The sequence below is a fragment of the Phocoena sinus genome, chromosome 5 (assembly GCF_008692025.1).
Source record: "Phocoena sinus isolate mPhoSin1 chromosome 5, mPhoSin1.pri, whole genome shotgun sequence".
Classification (NCBI taxonomy): Eukaryota; Metazoa; Chordata; class Mammalia; order Artiodactyla; family Phocoenidae; genus Phocoena; species Phocoena sinus.
The window spans coordinates 28448854-28473257 of NC_045767.1; the positions used below are offsets into that span (position 1 = coordinate 28448854).

Sequence of the window (24404 nt, forward strand, 5' to 3'; positions counted from 1 at the left end):
TCATCTCCAGTTTTCTCATATCCTTATAAAACCATGATGATGAACCTAGCTTGAGTGCTCTAAAGGCGTGACTAATGTTTTAGTTAGTACACTACAGTTTATAAAAGAAATGAGATAAGAGTACAAAAACAAACGTGATGTAAAAAGACTGTTAAGAAAAAGTACAGTGCCTATTTTTGTATATTTTAATTTTAAACAATTTTAATTAAAAAAATGTAAATTACTCATGACTCTACCACTTTTTTGCATATATAAAATATTTTTATGATGTAAAGTTACTGAGAATGTCCAATTGGACTGCAAACATTAGCTTCCACTATTGTTTAAATATTTTATGGATGTATGATAAACATACAGAAAAGTGATATTGTAATTGTAAAACTCGATGAATTTTCACATACTGAACACTTCCGTGTCATGAAACCCAGATCAAGACACAGAATATTACTGCTATTGCAGAAGCTCTCCTTGTGTTCCAAAGTCACTAACCAAACCCTCACCATCTTCCCACAGGTGACTATTGTCCTTCTAAACATCATACATTAGTTTTATCAGCTTTTATATTTTTCTTAAGAGAATCATACATTATACGCTGTTTTTGTATTTGGCTTCTTTCACTCATTGCTCTTGAGATTCATCTGTATCATTAGATATAGTAGTAGATCATTCATTTTCATTTTTTATATAGTATTCCATGTTGAGAATATATTACATTGTCATTGAAAATTACCATGAATTTAGTGGCTCAAAACAGCACCTATTTTAAGTTTCACAGCTCTGTGAGTCAGAAGCCTAGGGACAGTGTGGCTCTTCTGGGTCCTCTGTTTAAAGTCTAACAAGGCTGAAATCAAGGTGTTGGCAGGGCTGGCCTCTTATCTGGAAGCTCTGGAGGTGAATCTGCTTCTTAGGTCATTCAGATTGTTGGTGGAATTAAATTCCTTGTGGTTGTAGGACTGAGTTCCCCAATTCCTTGTTGGCTGTCAGCTGGGGTTTAGTTTTTGCTTCTCAAGGCTGTGCATTCCTTTTCATGCTTTCTGTGTGGCCCTCCAGAAACAGCAAGTCAAGTTCCTCTCACACTTAGAATCTCTCTTACTACCCCTTCTGCTGTAACTCTGACTCGCTCTTCTGCCTTCCTCTTTTGCTTTTGTGGGTTCATGTGATTATATTGGGCCCACCTGGAGAATCCAGGATAATCTCTCCATTTTAAAGTCAGGTGGTTAGTAACCATAATAATATTGCAAAGTTCCTTCACAGCAGTATTTTGATTAGGTTTGGTTAAATAACAGTGAATAGTGATCTTGAAGTGGAAGTTGGTATCTTTAGAATTCTGCCTACCATAGTTGGTTTGTCTATACTTGCATTATTATCACAGTCTTAATTACTATAATTTTATAATAGTTTTTGATCTGTGGTTGTGTAAGTTGTTCAGCTCTGTTCTTCAAGATTATTTTAGGTAGCATATACATAATAGGAGTATTAAAAGAAGATTGATAATGGGACAGAAGCAATATTCAAATAGATAATGGCCAATATTTTCCAAAACTGATGAAAAGCATCAGAGATAGATATTGCCAAATTGCCCTTCGAAATTTTTGCAACAATTTACTGCTTCATTAACAGTGTATGAAAAGGCCTATTTGTTTCCACTCGTGACAACACTGGCTTTTAATTTTAAAATGAATACTAATCTGATAGGTAAAATATGCAATTTCCTCACTTTGAGTTCCATTTAAAAAATTATGAATGAAATTAAGCATTTTTTGTTTGTTTATATTAGTTTCTATTCATATAGAAACTGTTGCCAGTGGTTTTGTTTTGTTTGATTATTTATTGTCATTCAGAGAGTTTAGAAATTTATGATGTTAAACAGTTTACTTTTATGGATTTTGTGTTTGGGGTCATGTTTATAAGGGTCATATTTCAAGATTAAAAAAGAATCCCTCATTTTTTTTTCCTGGATATTTTGTGGTTTCTGTTTTGTTTTGTTTAAATCTTTGACGTTAAATTTAAATTTATTTTGGGCTAAGGAATGAAGCCACTTTTTTGAGAAATCATACAAAAGTACAAGGCCCCTTCACTCTCCTTAGGCAACTCTTTCCCCTGACCCCTACCCTGCTCTTTTCTGGAGTATTTTCAAGGAGTGAAGAGCTTGTGAATTGGAAAAAGCCCCTATCTCCAGAGCAAAGATGGGATCATGACAGAAATATTGGTATCCTGAGGGTATGATATTCTGTATTTGCTATTTTATAGCAAGTGTCACAGTTGAAGCTCATTTAGCTTTATGAGCAGAATAGGAGTTTGAACGTAGGCACACAGAATCTTAGGAATTCTCTATCTGTAGACAAGTTCTCTTGCTCAGCAGCATTGTTAAGGAATGCAGGAAGCTGGACGGCTTAGAACCATTCACAGCCTAGTTGTGCATTGGGTCAGGCACACAATAACTTCCTTTCAGCCTTTTCATTTTTTGTTCAAAGGTAAAGGCTTTATTCAAATATGTTTTACTAAAAGGTACCATATTTTAGAGATTGATCTATAGATAGGTTTGTATGAAAATGCCACGGGGCTAACCGTGTGAAAGAAATCTTCCTCTGAGCTTTCTGATTTCAACATCAATAAAAAGAATCAAGCAATTAGATCTAATTCCATAAACCTGCTTTTGTAAAAATGTTCTCATGAGCATTGGTGGTAGGATTAAAGACCTAGCTTATCCAAAGGGAAGGTAAATGAGATGCTATGATAAATAACTAGCTTGCTGTTTATCGTTCAGAATGTCCTCATTTCTAGTTCTGCAGTTTTCCTCTTTTGTGAAGCCTTACTAAAATATACTATCATCAGAATTTTTAATTGTGTGCCCCTTTTGTACTTCATTTATTACTCAGTTCACGAGAGAATATAAACTGAATCTCAGGTGTCTAATACGTTATTAAATCATAAAATCAAAAGGTATCCTTGAGGACAGAGTCTAATATGTTCTCTGATTTAGTAATTGCTCTACAGCACCTGTGGGTCTTCAAAGCTCTTCTTTCAATGACAGTAAACTCACTGCTTTGTGAGGTAGTCTGTGGTTTTACTGTACAGTTTTTTGGGTTTTTTTTTTTTGCGGTACGCGGGCCTCTCACTGCTGTGGCCTCTCCCGTTGCGGAGCACAGGCTCTGGACGCACAGGCTCAGCGGCCATGGCTCACGGGCCCAGCCGCTCCGCAGCATGTGGGGTCCTCCTGGACCGGGGCACGAACCTGTGTCCCCTGCATCGGCAGGCGGACTGTCAACCACTGCACCACCAGGGAAGCCCAACTGTACAGTTTTTATTATAGGAAATTTATTTCTTGTTTTGGCATAAATGGACGTAAATTCAGAGGAGAATAATCATGGTGGTGAAGGGACAAGGAATCATATCATATAAGGAATGTCTGCATGAGCCTGGGGAAGCTTCTTTTGTTGAAGAGTATACTCAGGGGAGACAGACAGCTGTCTGAGAATTTGTAAAGGACCATCCTCTGTAAGGTGATGTACTGGGGCTGGGACTTCATATGAAATTTTGGGGGACAGAACTCAATGCATGACAGATGTATAAGGGAAAGTTGGAACTATAGGATAAAGCAACTGGTGGAGCTTGTGAATTCTAGAAATTGCCCAGGTCAGTCAATATTTTGCAAAATTTCTATTGTTGTACTTACTACTGCTGTGTAACATATTACTCCCAAATTAGCAGCTTAAAATAAACATTTTATTATGCTCACAGATTCTGAGGTTCAGAAATGTGGATGAGGCATAGTTCAATGGCTTGAAAGCAGAGGCTCATACTTTGGGGCCTCGGTTGAGAAGACTTGGTAGCTAGAGATGGCTCAAGGGGTGAGGGCTGGAGTCACTTGGGTGTCTTCTCTCAGTTCCCTGGTGGTTGACATTATTTGTCAATTGTGACATCAACAGGGGTGTCAAGTGGACCACCTCCACTTGGACTCTCCTTGTTGCCTTGGCTTCCTCAAAGTATGGCAGTCGCAGGGTAATCCCCTTTCTGTAGCATCAGGGGTCCCAAAGTCATTATCTCAGCAAACAAAGTGGGGGCTGTATTGCCTTTTCCGACCTAGTCTTGGGAGTCATGCAATGTCACTTCTGCCACATTCTATTGGTTAAAAATGGGTCACATGCCCACCCAGATTTTGAGGAGGGGATATAGGCACTATATCTTTCTTGACATGAAAATTTCTGATCATTAAAAGAAAAAAGGAACACATATCTCTTTAGAGGAAATTTAAATTATAGGACATATTGTAAAAGACCGCATAAGGGAAAAACAAGCTTTTTGTCTTGCTTTTGGAAAGAAATAGAAAACAGATTGCATGCAGAAATGCCACTTCATCTACTGGTCATGTGTGTCTTCCCACAACATAGAATAATTTATGCTTTTAAAATTAATCCCATATTACTCAACATCCACTGGGCTTCCAGGAATTACCTACCCCCCTCCAAAAAAAAAAAAAAAAAAAAAAAAACAAAAAGTTTTAACAGAAAAGTATAAAATAAAGAAGAGCAAGTATAACCCAGTTTTGCTTTCTTCTGTTTTTATGACTTGTCCAAACAATTACACTAGCTAATTTATTTATTTCATAAAAAGTCCTAACCCTGAGCAGGCCAGGGATTTTAGCTGGCCTTGATATAGTCACTCTATGGCCTTTGCTTTCTATGTAATTCCAGCTCTCTGTTGACTCCATAGCTCTTGTTTTACGTCTGCTTCAAAACATATCATAAATCGTGTACACATTTTATCAAATAAACTGGACTCAGTAGTGTGTGAATTATTTTTATTCTTTCCTTTCAAATCTGCTTTTGGACTTACTCTTTCCTGCCCTGGATGAAATATTTGGTAGGTAGAAGGGCTTTCTGGTTCCTTCAATCACAAGAAAGTCTCATTTTAGCAAATAAAAATTGTTGTCAAGTATAGTATCAAAATTTAGGATTCTTATCTAATTTAGGGTTCTCCTGTCCCCCAGCTTAGGCCTGACCAGGAATGGGGGAAGCATGCTCTACCTCTTTAAAATTTTGTAATTCTACTTCCTCTTCCACTCCTAGGTATGATTTCCCATTTCTCTGGAGAAGAAAGATAAGAGGTAAGAAAGTTTTACTTGTCTGATATAGTTGTATCTGGCAATAAAGTGGGAGCGGCATTGCCTTCTCTAACCTAGCCTCAAAAGTCCTGCAATGTCATTTCTGCCACATCCAGCTGGTTAAAAGAGAGTCACAAGGATACCCAGGGTTAAGGACAGGGGACATAGATAAGACGTGTGTCAAAGATGACAGCTAGACAGTTATTGACTCTTATTCTCTTGGGGTGCTTTTTTTTCCTGGGACCCTCCTGCTAAAGGACCTGTGACTGCAGTTCCCTTTAAACAAGTAATGTTCCCATATCTGGCTCCTTTTGAGTCCCCCTTTAGCCATAAGCTTCCAGCAATATGTCTCCCTACTGGGGGCCTTTGGCTTCTCCAGGCTCACCTCTCACACACCAGGCTGCCTTTCTGACCCTGGATCCACATCTGGGTCCCAGGAGACAAACTCCTTTGCCTACTGTCATTGGAACTGTAAATATTGCTAACGCAGCTCTCTCTGCTATTTACAGACTAATAATATTTACAGCCTTGCATCTTTGGACTTCCTGCAACAGAGGCAGAGTCCAGTCTCTGGTCTCCCAATCTTCAGAGGCTGTAGGCCAAGTTTTTTGAGAGGTTCAGAGAAGCTCCTGTCACCTGGATTAAGGTGAAGGAAAGTACTTTTTCCCCTCCTTCCCCATCTCCTCCCCTCCGTAGCACCCAGAACAATTTCCAAAGGCCCTCCCTTTATAGGCTTTTTCAGTTTCAATATTTACAGAAGTGGAGGTGGGAGATTAAGCAATGTTGGTAGACTCAGTTTCACAGTCCTTAGGATGTATTGCTTCGGAGGTCTTGCTTCTTAATTTGGACATTATGCTTAGACTTTAGGGCCACTGGTGAAACTCCAAGACAAAAGAGCTCTATTTGAATATCTTACTACCCTTCAGCTAAGATTAATAAAGCAGAATGCCCTTTTCCTCATAGTGGGGTTTAATAAGTCCTAAAAATGGTTGGTCAGACTTGCCCAAGTTTAGAGGAAGGATTTTTCAGGAGAATTTCAAAGCCAGTGGAGGTCACATGGCATTTTGAGACAAGTTTGTGAGAAGAAACATATGAAGGGAGCTTTGGCAGAGATTTCAAGAGGCCTGTGTTCTCTTTGTAACCCAAATCCTTGTTTGTCTCCTCTAATCTACTCTTTACAGTGTGGTGAAGGGGTCATTCTAAAGTGAAAATCTATTTGTGTAATTCTCCTTTAATGTTTTCTGTATCTCCTTAAAAATAAAGGCCAAGTTCTTTAGTTTGACATAGAAGATTCTTCAGGATCTAGCCCGTGGCAATCTTTGAAGCCCTAGCTCTCACCAATACACTGGAGGAAGAAAGAACCCAGGCGTGGGATAGGATGAAGGAATGATCAGAATTATCCTTCTCCTTCCCTGATCACTCCGGCCAAATATGGCAGGTGCCAGGAGGGAAAGGAACCAACACAGAATTGGACTGAGATTGACGCTTTAAATTTTGGATTAGGTAAGGTTAGACATTAACAGCTGGATGTGACCACCAACCTATGAAATCTGCTTAAGATGTTAAAATATAGGAAAGAGAGATTTTATAGTGCATGGTGAAAAGGAGTAAAACAAAAATTGTTTCATGTTTCTACTCCACTAATTTTAGATCATTCGATAAATAATTTTAAAAATGTAAGCATCATTTAACAGGGACAGACCGTAGGGGAGTGGTGAATGGAAGTGTGGAAGTTGGCAGGTTTGAGTACAGGTTTATTTGTAATATAATTTTGATGAGAATTTGAAATTTGGAACCACACTGTAAATTATCTAGCAATATGGTTTTTTGAATAGACATTCCGGATTAAAGAAAAAAATTGATTTCAGAAGAGGTATATGAGGTCAAGTCCATATTATAGAATTTTTCCCATTGCTCACTAAGCTCCACCATGTTAGACTTCCTCAGTTTCTTAACGTGGCAAGTTCTTTGTTGTCCTAGGGCCTTTGCATGTGTTCTGCTTAGAAGACCGCCCCCCCCCGGCCAAATCTTCTCCTAGCTAAACTCTGTGAATCCTTTAGCTTTCAAATAACATATTCTGTTTTTAGAGAGATCTTCTCTGACTCCCTCAGCGTAAATTGGGTGCCCCCTTGTTATAATCACATATGTTCCCTCTGTCTTTTCTTTCTTTCTTTCTTTCTGGCTCACTATAATTTGTAATTATATATTTACTTTTGTGTTCATTTGTCTCATGTCTGACTTCACAACTAAATGATAAGCCTCATGAAGGTGAGACTATAATTGTTTTATTCATCACTATATAAGCAACACCTAGCAGAACGCTGGAAACAGAAAGTATTCAATGACTTTTTTTTTTTGAAATAGGAATAGATCAAAGTGTTTGCTTGATTATGCTAAAACTTTCACAGTATTTCTGTGACCAGGCTGGGCAACTTCAGTTTAGGTGGTGTGCAGCATAAATTAAAGGATAGAAGCACAGGCTTGAGGCAAGGGATTTAAAAAAAATTCTTCAAGTAGCCTCAATGAATAGAGCTGGATACCACTTGTGAAACAGACTTCATTTCTTATGCTCCTTGATTCTACATCTCTGAGAGGCCTTAAAGGACACTTATGAAATGACCTATTGTAAACAAGAAAAAGCAAAGTGATTGTGGGGGTAGGGATCTTTCTATTTTGTTTGAAACAAATTGCGTATGGTGGAAAACATGTAGAACTGAAATTAGGGCGCAACAACTCTAGCCTTTATAATGATTTTGAATCGAATAAATATTGACTAAGAATGCTTTATAAATAGTAGTATAGTAACATGCTGTGGAATAAGAAGTGGTCTGTGACAGGAAAAAAAGGCCAGAATTTGAAATCAAGAGGTTAATTTTATTTTTAATATAGAGCATTTCTTTATCATTGTTATTAAATCCTGTAATGGAATAGAAATATTTAGCATTCACACAATGATTCATAACCTTGCGATTTAGGATATACCCAAAAAGTACCACATGGGCTTATGTGAGGAAATTATTTTATAAATTTTGGGTAAGTGGGATTAGGAAGAAACGAGGGTTAGAATGAAGTTTGGTTTGTAAGGTCACAGGGAAGAAAATTTGTTTATTTCTACCCACAAATTGAGCCAATTTCCAGACGTCAGATTACTGGCCAGGTTCCAGAGGAAACGGCTGTTGATCTTTACATCTTGTTCACTGCCACTGAACGTTGAACTTTCAAGTTGCTTTTGGCAGGGGCATGGGGGAACTCTCCTTTGTCCCTGCTCTTTCTGTGTAATATCCAGATGGCCTCAGCCATCTATAACAGACGTGTCCTGAAGTGCCGTTTCCTGGAATAACAAGCAGTATGGCTAATATCCAACTTTGAACTCTTATTCTTGCCAGGTGCTATGAGCTAAGAACTTTGATATGGGTTATTTCATTTAATCCTCATTAGATATTTCTGATGTAGGTATTATTATCGTCATCTCCATTTTATAGATATAAACTGGAGGCTTAAGGAAGCTAAGCCACTTACCTAAGGCTGTACAACTAATAAGTAACAGAGACAAGGTCTGAACCCAGGTGGTTTGATCCTAAACCCTGTACTGCCTCGCTTAATGGCTGGTCATCAGAGAATTCACTCTCTGTGATGGATGTAGTGCAAGCTTAATGGCTAGAATTGTAGATGAATGTTTAATGCTATGTGACCTACATTAGACTTATGCAGGTGAGAGTGAAACTGCCACAGGTCAGGAATGTTTGGCATAAACAATCTATACTGCTTGTCCTTCATGTGCAAAGTACTCCCTAAGAACCCTGCAGCCACTCCAATCTCCCCAGATCCAACGTTCAGACTTGTGTATTGGAACTGGAGGACTGCTGCTAAAGTCATTAGGTCGCCTTGTTCCTCAGGTGTCTGAAAGAGCAGGAACTGGTAGACTGACTATTATTTCCCTCCTTCTCCACCTCTCATGGGGTAAAGCTTGGGAGGGGGGGAACGGTACACGCTCTGAGAAAAATAGAGAGTACAGCGGGCTACTCTTTCACCATCTTCTCTTTGAGACCTTGCATTGACTCAAATCCCCTGAGAATTACTCCTGAATAGAAGACCATCATTCTTTAAGTTTTTTTTTTTTCTCTGAATCATTAATGCCGCAGGTTCTGGGAAGTCTTTGCCTACACAAGTGCTTCAGTGCCAACAGTCTTTAAGTTGAGTATAAATAATTGAGTATTTGTTTTGGAATTTGAGTACATCCCAATTTGACTTTAACTTCTTATTACAACAGGAAATCCAGAAATCCACTATTTCCATTCTTAAGATTTTTCCTTTTTGGTAGCTCTAAATATTTGAAAATGGTCATGGTGAGGATTAATTATATAAGTGTTTCCCCCATAATCTTTGTGAAGTGTGAACATTGAAAGAAAATTAGAGTTCAAATGAAGCAAATCATGTCATTCCAAACTGAATGAAGGACTTTTTTGTTTGACAATATGGAAAGTTTTTGATGAATTATTATTTTAATATGTAAAATATTAAGCACAAATGAAAAACTAAAACATTATCCATCAAATACTTGTACCCAAAGTCTAGCAAAATATCATGAGAGTTAGGTTCAGTTGAAGTAATCTCCACCTCAAGGATGGTGTTCAAAGTTATCACTGCCCTAGGAGAGTTGCTCCACACTCCTGACCCTTGATCCCTGATAGGGATCCCTGGCTCCAGACACCCAACACCGCTTCACCTTATTTTGTTGTCTCTCAGAATGCCCTAGAATGGCTCTCTTTGCTTCCCCAAGAATCTCTGTTATCAGCCCCTCCTATTCTCGGGGTCTCTGACTCTTGGATTTTGGATTTTATTTATTTATTCATTCTACACTGCGTGCGGCTTGTAGGATCTTAGTTCTCTGACCAGGGATTGAACCTGGGCCCTCGGCAGTAAGAGCACCGAGTCCTAACCACTGGACCACCAGGGAATTCCCTGGATTCTATTTAAAGTTGCTATTATTATACTGTGTGGACCCTTACTTAAAACTGTAGACTCTCAAATTCATATACTTTCTTTTTCAGAATTAGATCCTGAGAAAAATAACAGCAGCTCCCTTCTGCTTTCACTCTTCCCCCCTTGACAAAATAGAAACCTAGAACTCTCAGAATGAAAATATTCTTTCTCATAAATTGGTTCGACTTTCCTGTTGCAACTGCCCTTGATCAGTGTCTTGTGTGTACACTTAATTCTGCTTCCCTCAGCAGGGAATTCCTGAGTAACAACTCTCAGAGAAGAATCAACTCATTGCAATTGCATCTTATCCACTGACCAGTGACTCAGGTAAGAAGTTTTGTTTTCCTTAGTTTTCCCTGATGGGAAGTAACTTTAAGCATACTTCTTGCAATATTTGAATATAACTTTAAGCTAATGCTCAAAGCTTCAAAGAAATTTCACTTTTGCTGTGGACAACTTAGGCTATGTTCATGCTCACCCTCATTCTCTCCTAGTTTTATTCTCTAGGTTTCATTTCTTAGGATAACTTAAAGGAGCCAGGGTGGACTTATTCATTGGACATAGTAGACACAGGGTATAGGGGCCCACAAAAATATTTTAACTGTTTTAAGTTCAGTAAAAAAAAAAAAAAAGGAAAACATTTAATGATTAATCTAGCCTGGAGTATATGTGTCTTTATATCAAAGCAATCATAAAATATTTTATAGTTTATATGTTTTCTGGAGGAAAGAGCCCATGAAGGCAATAGAACCTAAGGTTCACAAAAATCAGAATACACATGGAAATTTGCTAGCTGCTTTACTGCAAATAAACATCTCTTAACTTACAACCATATTTGACATCCTTCAGATTTTTATGTTTGTCGATTTGATGATCTGTTCCATTTCTGGCTAAATTATGCAATTTATTGGTCATAAATTAAAACTAGCGTAGTGTGTAGAATTCTGAGTAAGGACAATACATAAGCCTTCAGATATTGATCTGGTATTTTAATTTGGTTTTAGTCTTTCCTTAACACAAGTTTGTCTTGTTCTTTTTTTTAAAACAGGGTACTAAATTTACTATCATTGGTAATACGCTTTTTTTTAAACCAAAACCACAGTGCCACCTACTGGTAGTTTAAAGAACAGTTCTATATGCATAGATTAAGGGGAACTAGGAGTTGAATCCTGTGGCTCTGGTAATTTATAAAATGAAGAGAGACAGCTCACACTACCCTTTTCTCCTCTTGATGATTGAGTGTCTCTTCACTCTGTCTTTTAAAAGTCAGGTATCTACTGAACCATAATCTCGGAACTCCGTAATCTCTAATCTCTGAAAATCCTGATTTTTCCTCAGATTTGTCTTTTCAGCAGCTAATTGAACTGGATGTCTTTTCAACTCCAGGTGGAAGTGGTCAGTTACATTAAGGCTGCTGTTAAGCCATCTCCTTGCACAGTACCTTGTAGAGTTCAGGAAGTCTACCTCTGCCTGATCTCTCACAGGGTGATTTTCAGTCTCACTTTGTCTTTATTTCTAGAAACTGCCTTCTTTGTCTACATCTTCTGGTTTTTGAAGTTCAGCTCATTTACCTAACTCCCATTTTTGTAATCTATCCCTTTCTCTGTGGAAAATTTCTGACTGACCTATTACTGGCTTTGGAATTTCTTCTTGGCTATATTTTTATCCCCTGGCTGGATATTTCCTGACATTAACTCTCAGATGCTGTATTCTCTTAAGGACCTAGAGTTTCAGGTTGGACCAGTTCTTGGTCTACCAATAGTTCCCATACTGTCTGCTTATCGGAATGTCTGGTGACCTTTGTTACAAGTCCAGATACCCAGGTCTTTGCCTAAGAGATTCGATTGAGTCAGTCTGTTGGAGGCTCTGGGAATGTGCATTTTGATAAATATCTTAGGAGATTTCTGGTGCAGCTGTTGTATTTGGGAACCACAAGCCCACAGGATAGTCTCGTATTTTGCTATCGTACTTGTCATTCTTCTGTATGCACTTTCCTCCCTCCTCATTCTTTCTCTTCTTGCCCCTTCCTAGCTGTAAAATTTCTTCTCATCTTTTAAATTAGAGGTCAAATATTTGGGAGTCTCTCTTACCCTCCTCTTGCCTTTCCTTTTCACTGAGCAAAATTAGTCTCTCATCTGTGCCACTATTCCCCAATTAGAGCCCATATCACATTGTCAGATTCACAGCCTGAACCAGATATTTACAACATAGTAAGATAGCAAGTTATTTTTATAATAAATTTATTTATTTATTTTTGGCTGTGTTGGGTCTTCGTTTCTGTGCGAGGGCTTTCTCCAGTTGTGGCGAGCAGGGGCCACTCTTCATCACGGTGCGTGGGCCTCTCACTGTCGCAGCCTCTCTTGCTGCGGAGCACAGGCTCCAGACGCGCAGGCTCAGTAGTTGTGGCTCACGGGCCTAGTTGCTTCATGGCATGTGGCATCTTCCCAGACCAGGGCTCAAACCTGCGTCCCCTGCAATAGCAGGCAGAGTCTCAACCACTGCACCACCAGGGAAGCCCTAGCCTGTTATTTTTAAAACAAGGTACGTGGAGCTCCTCCTGCCTCAGAATCATCTAGGGTGTGTGATCAATGAAAGGTTCCTACCCCAGATTTATTGACTCAGAATCTCTGGGGGTACAGTCTGCAACCAGTAAAACAAATAGTACAGCTGAGTATCTTGTATCCATTAAAGTTTGAGAACCACTGCTCTATCAGCTGCAGAAACTCAAGACATCAGCTGAAGTGGCAATCCATCCATGAACTGCATTAGTCGACAAGATATGCCAGGAGGTCAGGAGCACTCAGAGCTTTATCCGCAGAAAGGCTGAGGGTTTGGCTTCAGTGATCAGTGTTGCAGTTAACGGTGGTGGTACAGGTGCTTCCCTTTTTTCCCCCTATATTGATTTGCTTTTTTTTTTTTTTTTTTTTTTTTTTGTGGTACACGGGTCTCTCACTGTTGTGGCCTCTCCCGTTGCGGAGCATAGGCTCCAAACCCGAAGGCTCAGTGGCCATGGCTCACAGGCCCAGCCGCTCCCCGGCATGTGGGATCTTCCCGGACCGGGGCATGAACCCGTGTCCGCTGCATCGTCAGGCGGACTCTCAACCACTGCGCCACCAGGGAAGCCCTGATTTGCTTTTAATCAGGCCTCCTGATAAAAAAAAAAAAAGTGAGATAAAAGAAGATATGCTTGTGAGCAGCATATTTTACTTTAAATTAATTAATTTATTTGTTTTAATTTTTGGCTGTGTTGGGTCTTCGTTGCTGTGCATGGACTTTCTCTAGCTGAGGCAAGCCAAGCGGGGGCTACTCTTCATTGCGGTGCGTGGGCTTCTCATTGTCGTGGCTTCTCTTGTGTCAGAGCATGGGCTCTAGAGTGTAGGCTCAGCAGCTGCGGTGCGGGCCCAGCTGCTCCGCAGCATGTAGGATCCTTCCAGGCCAGGGACCAAACCCATGTCCCCTGCATTGGCAGGCGGATTGTTAATCACTGCACCACCAGCGAAGCCCTCAGCACCTTATTGATTTATTAAACTATAGGTCTTCTCCAAAAACCTTAAAATTTATCTTAGTGTGAGAACAAAATGGGTTTAACAACTGAACCCGAGACTACTGCAGATTAGCCACCAGGCCATGACAATAGTAAATTGGCCCAAGCCTTTCTTGCAGCCTTTCTTCCCCCTGTAAGGGCTCAGCCTGTCCCTTGGGAGGCAAAGCAGACCCCTTGTTTCCACAGACCTGGCTCTTAAGAGAATACCTGGAGTTGTGGAGATGAACATGTCCAGTGTTCTCTTCCCAACTGTAACAATCAGGTAAGTCTCTTCACCTCTCCTTGGGTGGAGTGAGGAAAGGGGGAAAAGAGGGCTGGTTACAATATTTGAATGTCCTTAAGACACAAGGGAACTATCAAGAGTGAGGAAGAAGTTACTCCTTCCTAATGGTGTCCAACCCTGAACCATTCTCTGCATCCAGAAGACAGTGGAGTGGCCTGTCTGAGTCACGTGGACACCCCCAAATGTAATGTGGAGTCTACACACTTGCATTCCACGGACTGACAAGAACTTGCTGCAAAACAAAATCCGGATGCAAATACCACGAACGGGGAACCTGAGCCTGAGGCAGAAACAACAAACTCCCACTACATAATTTATGTTGGTTGTTTCTATAAGGTGAGCACCCTGAGCTTTCTCATTTGTGAAATGGGAAGAATAACAATATCTATTCAAGTGTTATTATGAGGATTTGGTGAGACAATGTGTGTAAAAGCACTATGGTGGTCCCATGGGGGCTCGGTGGAAGGGAGCCCTTTGACCCTAAGTCGTATAAAATTATGATTTATTGAGAAAAATGCAAAGAACACATGCTCAGAAAAAAAGAAAAACCAACAAACCAAAACCAAATGAAAACAAAACAGGAGTTATCAACTGGGTATGCTTAGTGAGCCTAACTTCCCAGCTCCTTAAGGTCAAATGTGGGGTTATGTGGCCATGCCCTCCAGGAGGAGACCCAGCCAGGTTGGAGGAAATGCCAGAGGCAGTGTCTTATACTCAATAAAATCTCCTAAAATTCCAGCATAATTGCTTTGGATGGTTGTAAACATAGCCTTTAGAAAGCTTAGTCTAGGGCTTCCCTGGTGGCGCAGTGGTTGAGAGTCCGCCTGCCGATGCAGGGGACACGGGTTCGTGCCCCGGTCTGGGAAGATCCCACATGCCGCGGAGCGGCTGGGCCCGTGAGCCATGGCCGCTGAGCCTGCGCGTCCGGAGCCTGTGCTTCACAACGGGAGAGGCCACAACAGTGAGAGGCCCGCGTAACGCATAAAAAAAAAAAAAAAAAGAAAGCTTAGTCTAGAAATTATGAATAATAAAAATTTATAAGCATATGCCTATATGCCTTTAGAGTGTTATGTGACCTGGATCTAGCATCATATATTCTGGTAAAATTTGTACTAAACTACTAATGCTTAGTCCACAGATTCTATGTAATAATAACTATGCATTCTTTGGTATATGTTTTTTCCAACACCACCAAGTAATTAATTCAACTCTGACACCACCTACCTGGAGATAGCATCCAATCCCACAGGTTAAGGGCTCAGTCTCACGAGACTGCCCGCTGCTTCCACTTCAGATGCCAATCGCAAGTTCAAGTTTTCACCTGTGCTTCTGATCGACCGTCTATAGATCTGAAGTTCCCATGACACACTCCTTGAGTTCTATTAATAGGCTAGAGTGGCTCACAGAACTCAGAGAAACCTTTTACGACTATATTACCAGTTTATTATAATAGGACATAACTCAGGGAGAGCCAGATAGAAGAGATGTATAGGGCAAGGTATGTGGGAAGGGGCTCTGTGGGTTTGCCATTCTCCCCTAATCTCTACATGCTTACCAACCCAGAATCTCTCTGAACCCAGTCCTATTGTGTTCTTATGGAGTCTTCATTACATAGGCACGATTGATGAAATCATTGGTGTTGGCAGTTGATTCAACCTTCAGCCCTTCTCCCCTTTAAGGTCAGGGGGTGGGGCTGAAAATTCCAACCCTCTGATCACATGGTTGGTTCTCCTGACAATGGGCCCCCATCCTTAGGTGCTTTCCAAAAGTCACCTCATTAACATAAATTCAGGTGTGGTTAAAAGGGGTTTGTTGTGAATATCAAAACACTTTTTATGACTTTTATCATTTAGGAAATTCCAAGAGTTTTAGGAGTTCTATGCCAGAAACAAAGATCAAATACATATTTCTTATTATAAAACACAATATTATACATCCCATATGCCCAGTTGCGTTTATGTAAGAATGTGAAGGTAGTCCAAAGATGCAAAGTGACAGGAAGAGAACTCTGTGATCCCCATCTAGGAAGTGCCAAACTATTATCTCAGTGTGGCTTTCCCTGAAGTATGACCCTGATGAAAGGGAAAGGTGATGCGTGATTTTGACCTCATCAGAAGTAATGTTGAATAAATGCCGATTTCAATTACAGCTCCTGAGAATGCCTAGGGCTGGCTGCTCTCTCATACTGCTAGTAGAAGCATAACTTGATTTAACCATTCTAAAGGGTGATTTTACAATACATATCAAAAGCTATGTGTCATACCTTTCAAACAAAAATCCCACTTCTAAGAATTTATCCTAAGGATGTGTATAGACATCTTTTGTGGTATCTGCCCAGCCCATGCCCTCCTTCTCTGGACACTGGGGGAAGACCCCATGTCATAGTGCTTGAGGAAAGTCAATACGTACAAGGATGAGAAGAATTAAGCAAAGAGGACTTCCAGGCTAAGAACACATCCTCTCTGCTTCAAAGAGCAATGATAGATAATCTTTATAAGGAGATATCTGTGAGGATCTTGCCAACTCAAAAACAAGGTAAACACCTCCATGGACCACAAATGGAAAACCATAGTAGTGAACAGGGATGAAGTCAAAAGCCTGCCAGACATTAGATGCCAATGTGGACACAAAGACAGCAGAAGTTGACTGAGGTTATGGAGGAGACACAGACCACTGTCACTGCCCCCACCACTCATACCAAAGAAGGCTCCTTCTGCAGAGAGAATGTAGCAGTCATTCCACAGGGACAGAGCCCTCAAGTGAGAGAGACAACTGGGTTGGAAGTATTAAGTAGCCATTTCTGGAGCTGATAAACAGTGAATGAATAAGACTTCAGGGCCTCTTGGGCCTGAAGTGAGAAACAGGACTCCCATTGAAAACACATGGAATAAGAATACACATGAGAAAAAGAGACATAAGTATAGGATACAGGACAGGTAAGGAAAGTAGCCTAGTCACATTAGTTATATGACATCTAGAAGTTTCTTAGAAGGAATTGGAGATTGCTATTAGAACTTACTGTGTATCTTTTATACATTATTTAATATGAACATCAATTGTAAATTCTCTCTCTCATACACATGTGTAGAGGCAGAGAAAATGGGTATCCTCTGAAAGAAGCAATGAGATGGCAATTTCTGGTGATTTTGCAGTACCTCCTGTACCGGTTCCTCATGAGACTGAATACATGAGCTTGTGGGTTTTGTGCAGTAATGCTGGATCCTTATATGAAGTTGCACTTCTCTACTTAAGCAGATCTGAGTGACTTTTTGTTCATTACAACAAACCAAACCTTGGCTAAACCAGAAAATCTGGACCCAGATTTTATACATGCGTGTGTTTCGTGAGGAAGTATGTTTAACAGTGGAAAACTGGAAACGATCTAAATGCACCAAATAGGGAAAGGTTAAGTAAGTGATGGTGCGTTCATACACTGGAATGGCAGGCAGCCATTAAAAAGCATATTTTCAGAGACATTAAAGATTGGGCAAATGTACATGACATGTTATTTGATGAAGCAGTCTCAAGTTTTTTTTTAACTAACTAATTAATTAATTAATTAATTTTGGCTGCTTTGGGTCTTTGTTGCTGTGCTCAGGCTTTCTCTAGTTGTGGCGAGCAGGGGCTAGTCTTCGTTGTGGTGCGTGGGCTTCTCATTGCGGTGGCTTCTCTCGTTGCAGAGCATGGGCTCTAGGCCCGTGGGCTTCAGTAGTTGTGGCACGAGGGCTCAGTAGTTGTGGTTCGCAGGCTCTAGACCACAGGTTCAGTAGTTGTGGCGCATGGGCTTAGTTGTTCTGGCATGTGGGATCTTCCCGGACCAGGGCTCAAACCCATGTCCCCTGCATTGGCAGGTGGCTTCTTAACCATTGCGCCACCAGGGAAGTCCCCAGTGCCAAGTTTTTCTTCGTCATCTCTTTCTCTGACATCCTGCCCCCTCTGAGATTGTAATTTCTATTACGTCTCACTTCTTGCCATTTCCCTTGATTTTCTTTCTTAAAACACCACTCATATAAACATTCATAGAGATGAGACTTTATTAAACACTCAGGGGTATAAATGGCAAAGGATTTGCATCATGGGCCAGCAGGACACACCATGGCAAAAATGTTAGGACCAAATAATACACACTCTTATTCTTAAATGTGTTTCGGGAATTCCCAGTGCTGGGAAGTTCTCATTGGTATTGCTCTCCCAGGTCCAGGTCCTAGCCTTCTCCTGTCCTGATGGAACCTTTCTCTTCCTCACCAGCCTCCTTTCCTTTCTCCTCCTCTTGGCTCCTTCACTCTTCTCTTAAGCTCCTGCATGGCCCAGGGAATCTCAAAACCCTTTTACTTATTATGCAAAGCAATCTAATTTAATCATTCCATACTATGCCCTGGGGCCCATCACTTCAAAATAAAAGAATCCATTAAGGAACAAAATGAAAAGTTCTCTTCAAGAAAACCTCTGCTTCCATCTTTTAAATAACATCTCTTTGTTCTCTTTATTATATCTATACCTCCCACTGCCCCACTCCCCCACTCCCCGAAAGAAGACTGAGAAGATATATAAGAAAAATAAAACAGGGTTTATCTCTGAGTGATGAGAACTATTTTTCTTCTTTATTCTTTTTATATCTTAAAATTTCCACAGTGTACATATAGCTTTAAAAAATGAAAACAAAAAAGGTATGAAAATTACAATTCTGGAATTGTATTAATCAGGGTAGGCAAACTGCTGAAAAAAGCCTCAAAAATTTTAGGAGCTTACAGCCAGATGAAATTATTTGTTGCTCACATAATAGTTCTACTTGGGTATTCCTGGTCTCCTAGGCTTTCTCTATCGGGTGGCTCTGCCATTTTCTAGGGTCTTAGATCCCTCTATTGGATCTACTGAATCTAGCCAGCAAACAAGAGGTGAAATAGTGGTAGAAGATTGGCAGGAACTTATTTTGAGGGGCCAGACCCTGAAGGGGCATATGTCACTTCTACTTATATAAGGCTGGGAAATGAAATCTAGCTGTGTCGTCAGAAGGCAGAAGAAATGGGGTTTAGTGAACAGATACACAGATAGCATGCTGGAGAGGAAATACTGGCTTTGGACACACACCTAGATTTAAATCTCAGCTTCTCTGGTAAAGTAATAGACTACTTTTTAGAGTTCAAATAATCAACATTTAACAAAAATTAATTGGGATCTGTTAGTACTTCATACTGTTTTAGGTGCAGGTAATACAGAGACAAAAATTAGCCCATATTTCTTCTTTTATGAGTGTAAGAACATTGCAATGTAGTGGAATAAATGGAACAATAGACGTCCGTGTCAGGGCACCCCTGTAACACAGGGCTGTGTGTGATCAATCCAATGAGAGATAGGAGGGAGGTGCCTGCAAAGCTTCCCAGAGGAGGTTCCTTACTAAGCTGGACTTGAGGGTGCTCACCAGGAGAGTAGTGTTTGAGGAAGGGCATTTCTTCCTAAGGAAATGCATGTACAATTCATGGGAGGCGAAAAAGGTCATGTTCGGGAACCTAAGCATTAAACAGAAATCAAAGGAAGAGTAATAAAAAATTCTGCTGTATGTGTGAGTCAGCCAAATGCCAAATAATAAACACCCTGGAAAGTTCATCTTTGAGGAGATGAATCATTTCTCCTCTCGGGTCACGGGAGTGATAAGCATTCAGGGGAGGAGCAAACATGGTCACAAATGAGGCCAAGGGTCACTGAGAAGAGAGCACATTCCCTTCCCGAATCGGTTACTACACTGTCCTCTCATACCTTAATAATGTTGGGACCTAACCAAGAAGTGTCATCAAGATTTTTTGTTTTGTTTTGTTTTTAAGTAACAAATTACTTAGCCTTTCTCTGGGATATGAAGTGTGAATGGAAGAATCCACACAGACAAAAATAAGTTGGATCGAGTTTGTGTGATAAATGCAGATATGTGTATTTTAAAGACCTCCCAACTCTTCTTTTTAGCACGTGGTTAATAGACATATACTCTTGATAAACCTCAATTTTGAACAGTGCACATAAAGTGTGTATATTTGTTTAAAGCTCAAGTCAAGTTCAATTTCCAGGGGCCATATTCCAGATCAAGTGGATTCTTTCCCTCTTATTGCAGTGAGAGCACGTGAAGTATTAAGAGCCACGGCACAAGCTCTCAGTGTGTTAACCAATTTTCCTTTCCACATTAAAGATTAACTTTCAGGCTTTCAAGAAACCATATGACAATGAGTAATCTATATATATGGGAAAAAAAGAGATGAAAACACAAAGCAGTAACAATAATGTTTGACTCAAATTTACATCATTTCCGGTACTTGTATACCTAATAGAAGATCTGCTGTCATCTAAATGGTCCTCTCCACCTCCTTTCTATCTGCTAATTATTAAAGTGCTACAGCCTTGGACTATTTATATCTCTTCAGCAAGGCTTTAAATGTGAAACACATTGGCTACATGGATAGACTTAATTTGTTTAGGACTCAGCTTTTTCCCAGGTAGGATAAAATATTTATAAAATAGATATTTTGTTAATGAGTACTAGATAAGAGTCAAGATATATTTTCAGTTTTATGAAGTTGAGGAGGTTCCTTAACCCCTCTGGAACTCTTTTTTATTTCTTTTTTTCCATATGTAAAAGATGAGTTTTAAGATCCTTTAAACTTGGTTTAAAACTGTTGCTTAAACTATTCCACTTTTTTTTTTTCCTTGAGGGATGTGAATAGGTGTGTCAATTTAGCATAATCATTGGTTTTAGGGTTTTTTCCTCCTACATTAACAGTTAACAGTAGTTACATGAGGCTTGTAAAATTATGAGAACTTTTTGCTTATCAGTATTTTCTAAATTTTATATGGCTATTTCTTATATGAGATTAAAACAATAGTAAAATATCCATAACATAAAATTTACCATTTTAATAATTTTTAAGTGTAATATTCAGTCACATTTCAGTACACTCATATCGTTGGCATCCACCACCACTGTCCATCTTCAGAACTTTTTCATCTTCCCAAACTGAAACTCTGTACCCATTAAACAACAACTCCCATTCCTTTCTCTCAGTCCCTAGCATCTACCATTCCACTTTCTGTTTCTATGAATTTGCCTGCTCTAGGTACCTCATAAAAATGAAATCATGTAGTATCTGTCCTTTTGTGACTGGCTTCTTATTTCACTTAGCATAATGTCTATGTTTCATCCATGTTGTAGCATGTGTCAGAATTTCCTTCCCCTTTAAGGCTGAATGATATTCCATTGTATGTGTATACCACATTTTTCTGTTTATCCATTTAATGGACATTTGGGTTCTTTCTACCTTTTGGTTGCTGTGAATTATGCTGCCATGAACTTTGGTGTACAAATATCTGTTTGAGTCCTTGTTTTCAATTCTTTTGGGTATAAACCCAATTCCAGAAGTAGAATTACTGAAACCATATGATAATTCTATGTTTAATATTTTGAGGAACCACCATGCTCAATATTAGTTTTGAGCATCAGCTGGACTGGTGAATGCTGCCTAGTTTTAATCTTCAAAGATGACTCTCGTTTGGCACAGGCTAAGAGTTTCAAGGCAAATTGAGGTCGATACCTTTGTTAGTAGGTCGGTGGTGTACAGAAGTGTTTGTTCCAGCACGCTGAGCTTACTTTGACATTGGCTTTACCACAGTGTCTTTAAAGACAAATCTATGCATACATGATCATTACAAACCACATTCTTTGGTTTATATGCTGACTATGAAAAACATTAACAGTTCCTGCTTCATTTTCTATTTCTTTAGCTATGCATCCCTTTGTGTTAATGACCACTTATAAGCTCTTTAATTCCCTAAACGTTTACAACCTAAATATTTTGCTGAGGTATGTCTCTTTTCTTATAGTCAGCATTGTTGCTAAATGTCATTTGGAAATCTCAGTCCTCTGGATATGAGACTTAACACAGTTACTTATGAGGACTTTAAAAAGGGCTCTGTCTTTTTTGCTTAGTGGCATTACTTTCATAAAGCACAATTGAACTCTTTGTCTAAAGACCAGCTATGTATGTTCAGCCAAGTGTTTTCCTTCAGGTTTACATTTATTAGTTTAGAACATCTTTCCACATGGTGGTGTCTTTAGAAATAGGAGTACCAGATGAAACCTACCTCAGGAATTTAACTTAAATTTATTCTGTGGTAGAACTATTGGAGTACCAGCCAGTCTATTACTTAATATTCACAAAAGAAAAAAATAGTAAGAGAGGGAGAGAGATACAGTTTTCTTTGATGAGAGTTTCATTTTGGTAAACTCATAATAAAATTTTTTTAAAGTGTTAGTTTTTAATTTTTTATCCTTTATTTTAGACAAATCCAAGGCAGACACAGTTTGTTGGGAGATGCATTATAAGAATATAAAAGTATTGAAAAAGACACACTTTGAAACTTACTTGGGAAAAAAAATGAAACCATATCTTCTAGGAAAAAGAAAAATGGAAAATCCATGGAAAATTAATTACTAATAGATTGTTAAAATTTCCAACTAGAAATAGACACTCTCTTATCATATTTTTACACCACATTCATCATCTTTTCATCAGAGAAATTAAATGGTATTGAAGTCCCTAGTTTCAATGTGTACTTGAAGTTGGGCTGCTAAAGAAAACTTTTTCTGTAGCATATTAAAGTAGTTATATTCAGGAATGAAGGTCACCATGGATGTATGATCTATTACATAGTATCTTATTTTAAAACAAGTCAATAGGTCAAATTAACATTTGTTTCATAGGTGCTTGATAAGTGAAAGGAACTTCAAAATATGTGTAGATATATAAAACTTTTTTCAAAGTTTCCTTCTAGGAATAGCCCATTAATTGCTTTAGTGGACAATAATTTGAAAATTAGACAATTTCAGTGGAAGAAATAAGCTTCAAGAAATTCACATTTATTTCTCACAGTGAATAGGGAGACAGAGGCAGAGAATTGGTTTCCCAATTCCCAAGCTAATCCTTTTTTTCTCTCTCTACACATGCTTTCTCCCTTTTATTTTTATAATTCTTTTTTACGATTCAGTAGAATTTAGTACATTCACATGTTGTACAACCACCACCCGTCTCTAGTTCCAAAACATTTTTTTATCCCTAAAGGAAACCCTGTACCCATTAAGCAGTCACTCTTTCTTCCCCCTGCTGCCCCTCAGCTTCTGGCAACAACCAATTAGCTTTTGTCTCTAAGGATTTGCCTATTCTGGATAACTCATATGAGTGGAATCATATAATACTTGGCCCTTATAGTCGGGCTTCTTTCACTTAGCATAATGTTTTTGAGGTTCATCAATGTTGTAGCAGGAATCAGCACTTCATTCCTTTTTATGGCTGAACAATATTCCATTGTATAGATGCATCACATTTTGTTTACCCATTCATCCTTTGAGGGTATTTGGGTTGCCTTTACTTTTTTTTTTTAATTTTTGAATTTTATTTAATTTATTTTTTGACACAGCAGGTTCTTATTAGTCATCAATATTATACACACCAGTGTATACACGTCAATCCCAATAGCCCAATTCATCACACCCCCACCCCCACCCCCACACAGCTTTCCCCCCTTGGTGTCCATACATTTGTTCTCTACATCTGTGTCTCAACTTCTGCCCTGCAAACCGGTTCATCTGTACCATTTTTCTAGGTTCTATATACATGTATTAATATACAATATTTGTTTTTCTCTTTCTGACTTACTTCACGCTGTATGACAGTCTCTAGATCCATCCAAGTCTCAACAAATGACCCAATTTCATTCCTTTTTATGGCTGATAATATTCCATTGTATATATGTACCACATCTTCTTTATCCATTTGTCTGTTGATGGGCAATTACGTTGCTTCTATGACCTGGCTATTGTAAAGAGTGCTGCAACGAACATTGGGGTTCATGTGTCTTTTTGCATTATGGTTTTCTCTGGGTATATGCCCAGTAGTGGGATTGCTGGATCATATGGTAATTCTATTTTTAGTTTTTTAAGGAACCTCCATACTGTTCTCCATAGTGGCTGTATCAATTTACATCCCCACCAACAGTGCAAGAGGGCTCCCTTTTCTCCACACCTTCTCCAGCATTTGTTGTTTGTAGATGTTCTGATGATGCCCATTCTAACTGGTGTGAGGTGATACCTCACTGTAGTTTTGATTTGCATTTCTCTAATAATTAGTGATGTTGAGCAGCTTTTCATGTGCTTCTTGGCCATCTGTATGTCTTCTTTGGAGAAATGTCTATTTAGGTCTTCTGCCCATTTTTGGATGGGGTTGTTTGTTTTTTATTTTATTTTATTTTATTTATTTATTTTTTTTGCAGTAAGTGGGCCTCTCACTGCTGTGGCATCTCCCGTTGCGGAGCACAGGCTCCGGACGCGCAGGCTCAGCGGCCATGGCTCACGGGCGCAGCCGCTCCGCGGCATATGGAATCTTCCCGGACCAGGGCACGAACCTGTGTCCCCTGCATCGGCAGGCGGACTCTCAACCACTGAGCCACCAGGGAAG

The 24404-nt window shown here is 39.4% G+C and overlaps 1 non-coding gene across 1 annotated transcript; it reads right to left on the reverse strand.

Moving 5' to 3' along the window:
- Nucleotides 1–9988: 9988 nt before the first annotated feature.
- On the reverse strand, nucleotides 9989–10061 carry TRNAK-CUU. Its single transcript has one exon. It is a non-coding gene; the product is annotated as a tRNA-Lys (tRNA).
- Nucleotides 10062–24404: the final 14343 nt, after the last annotated feature.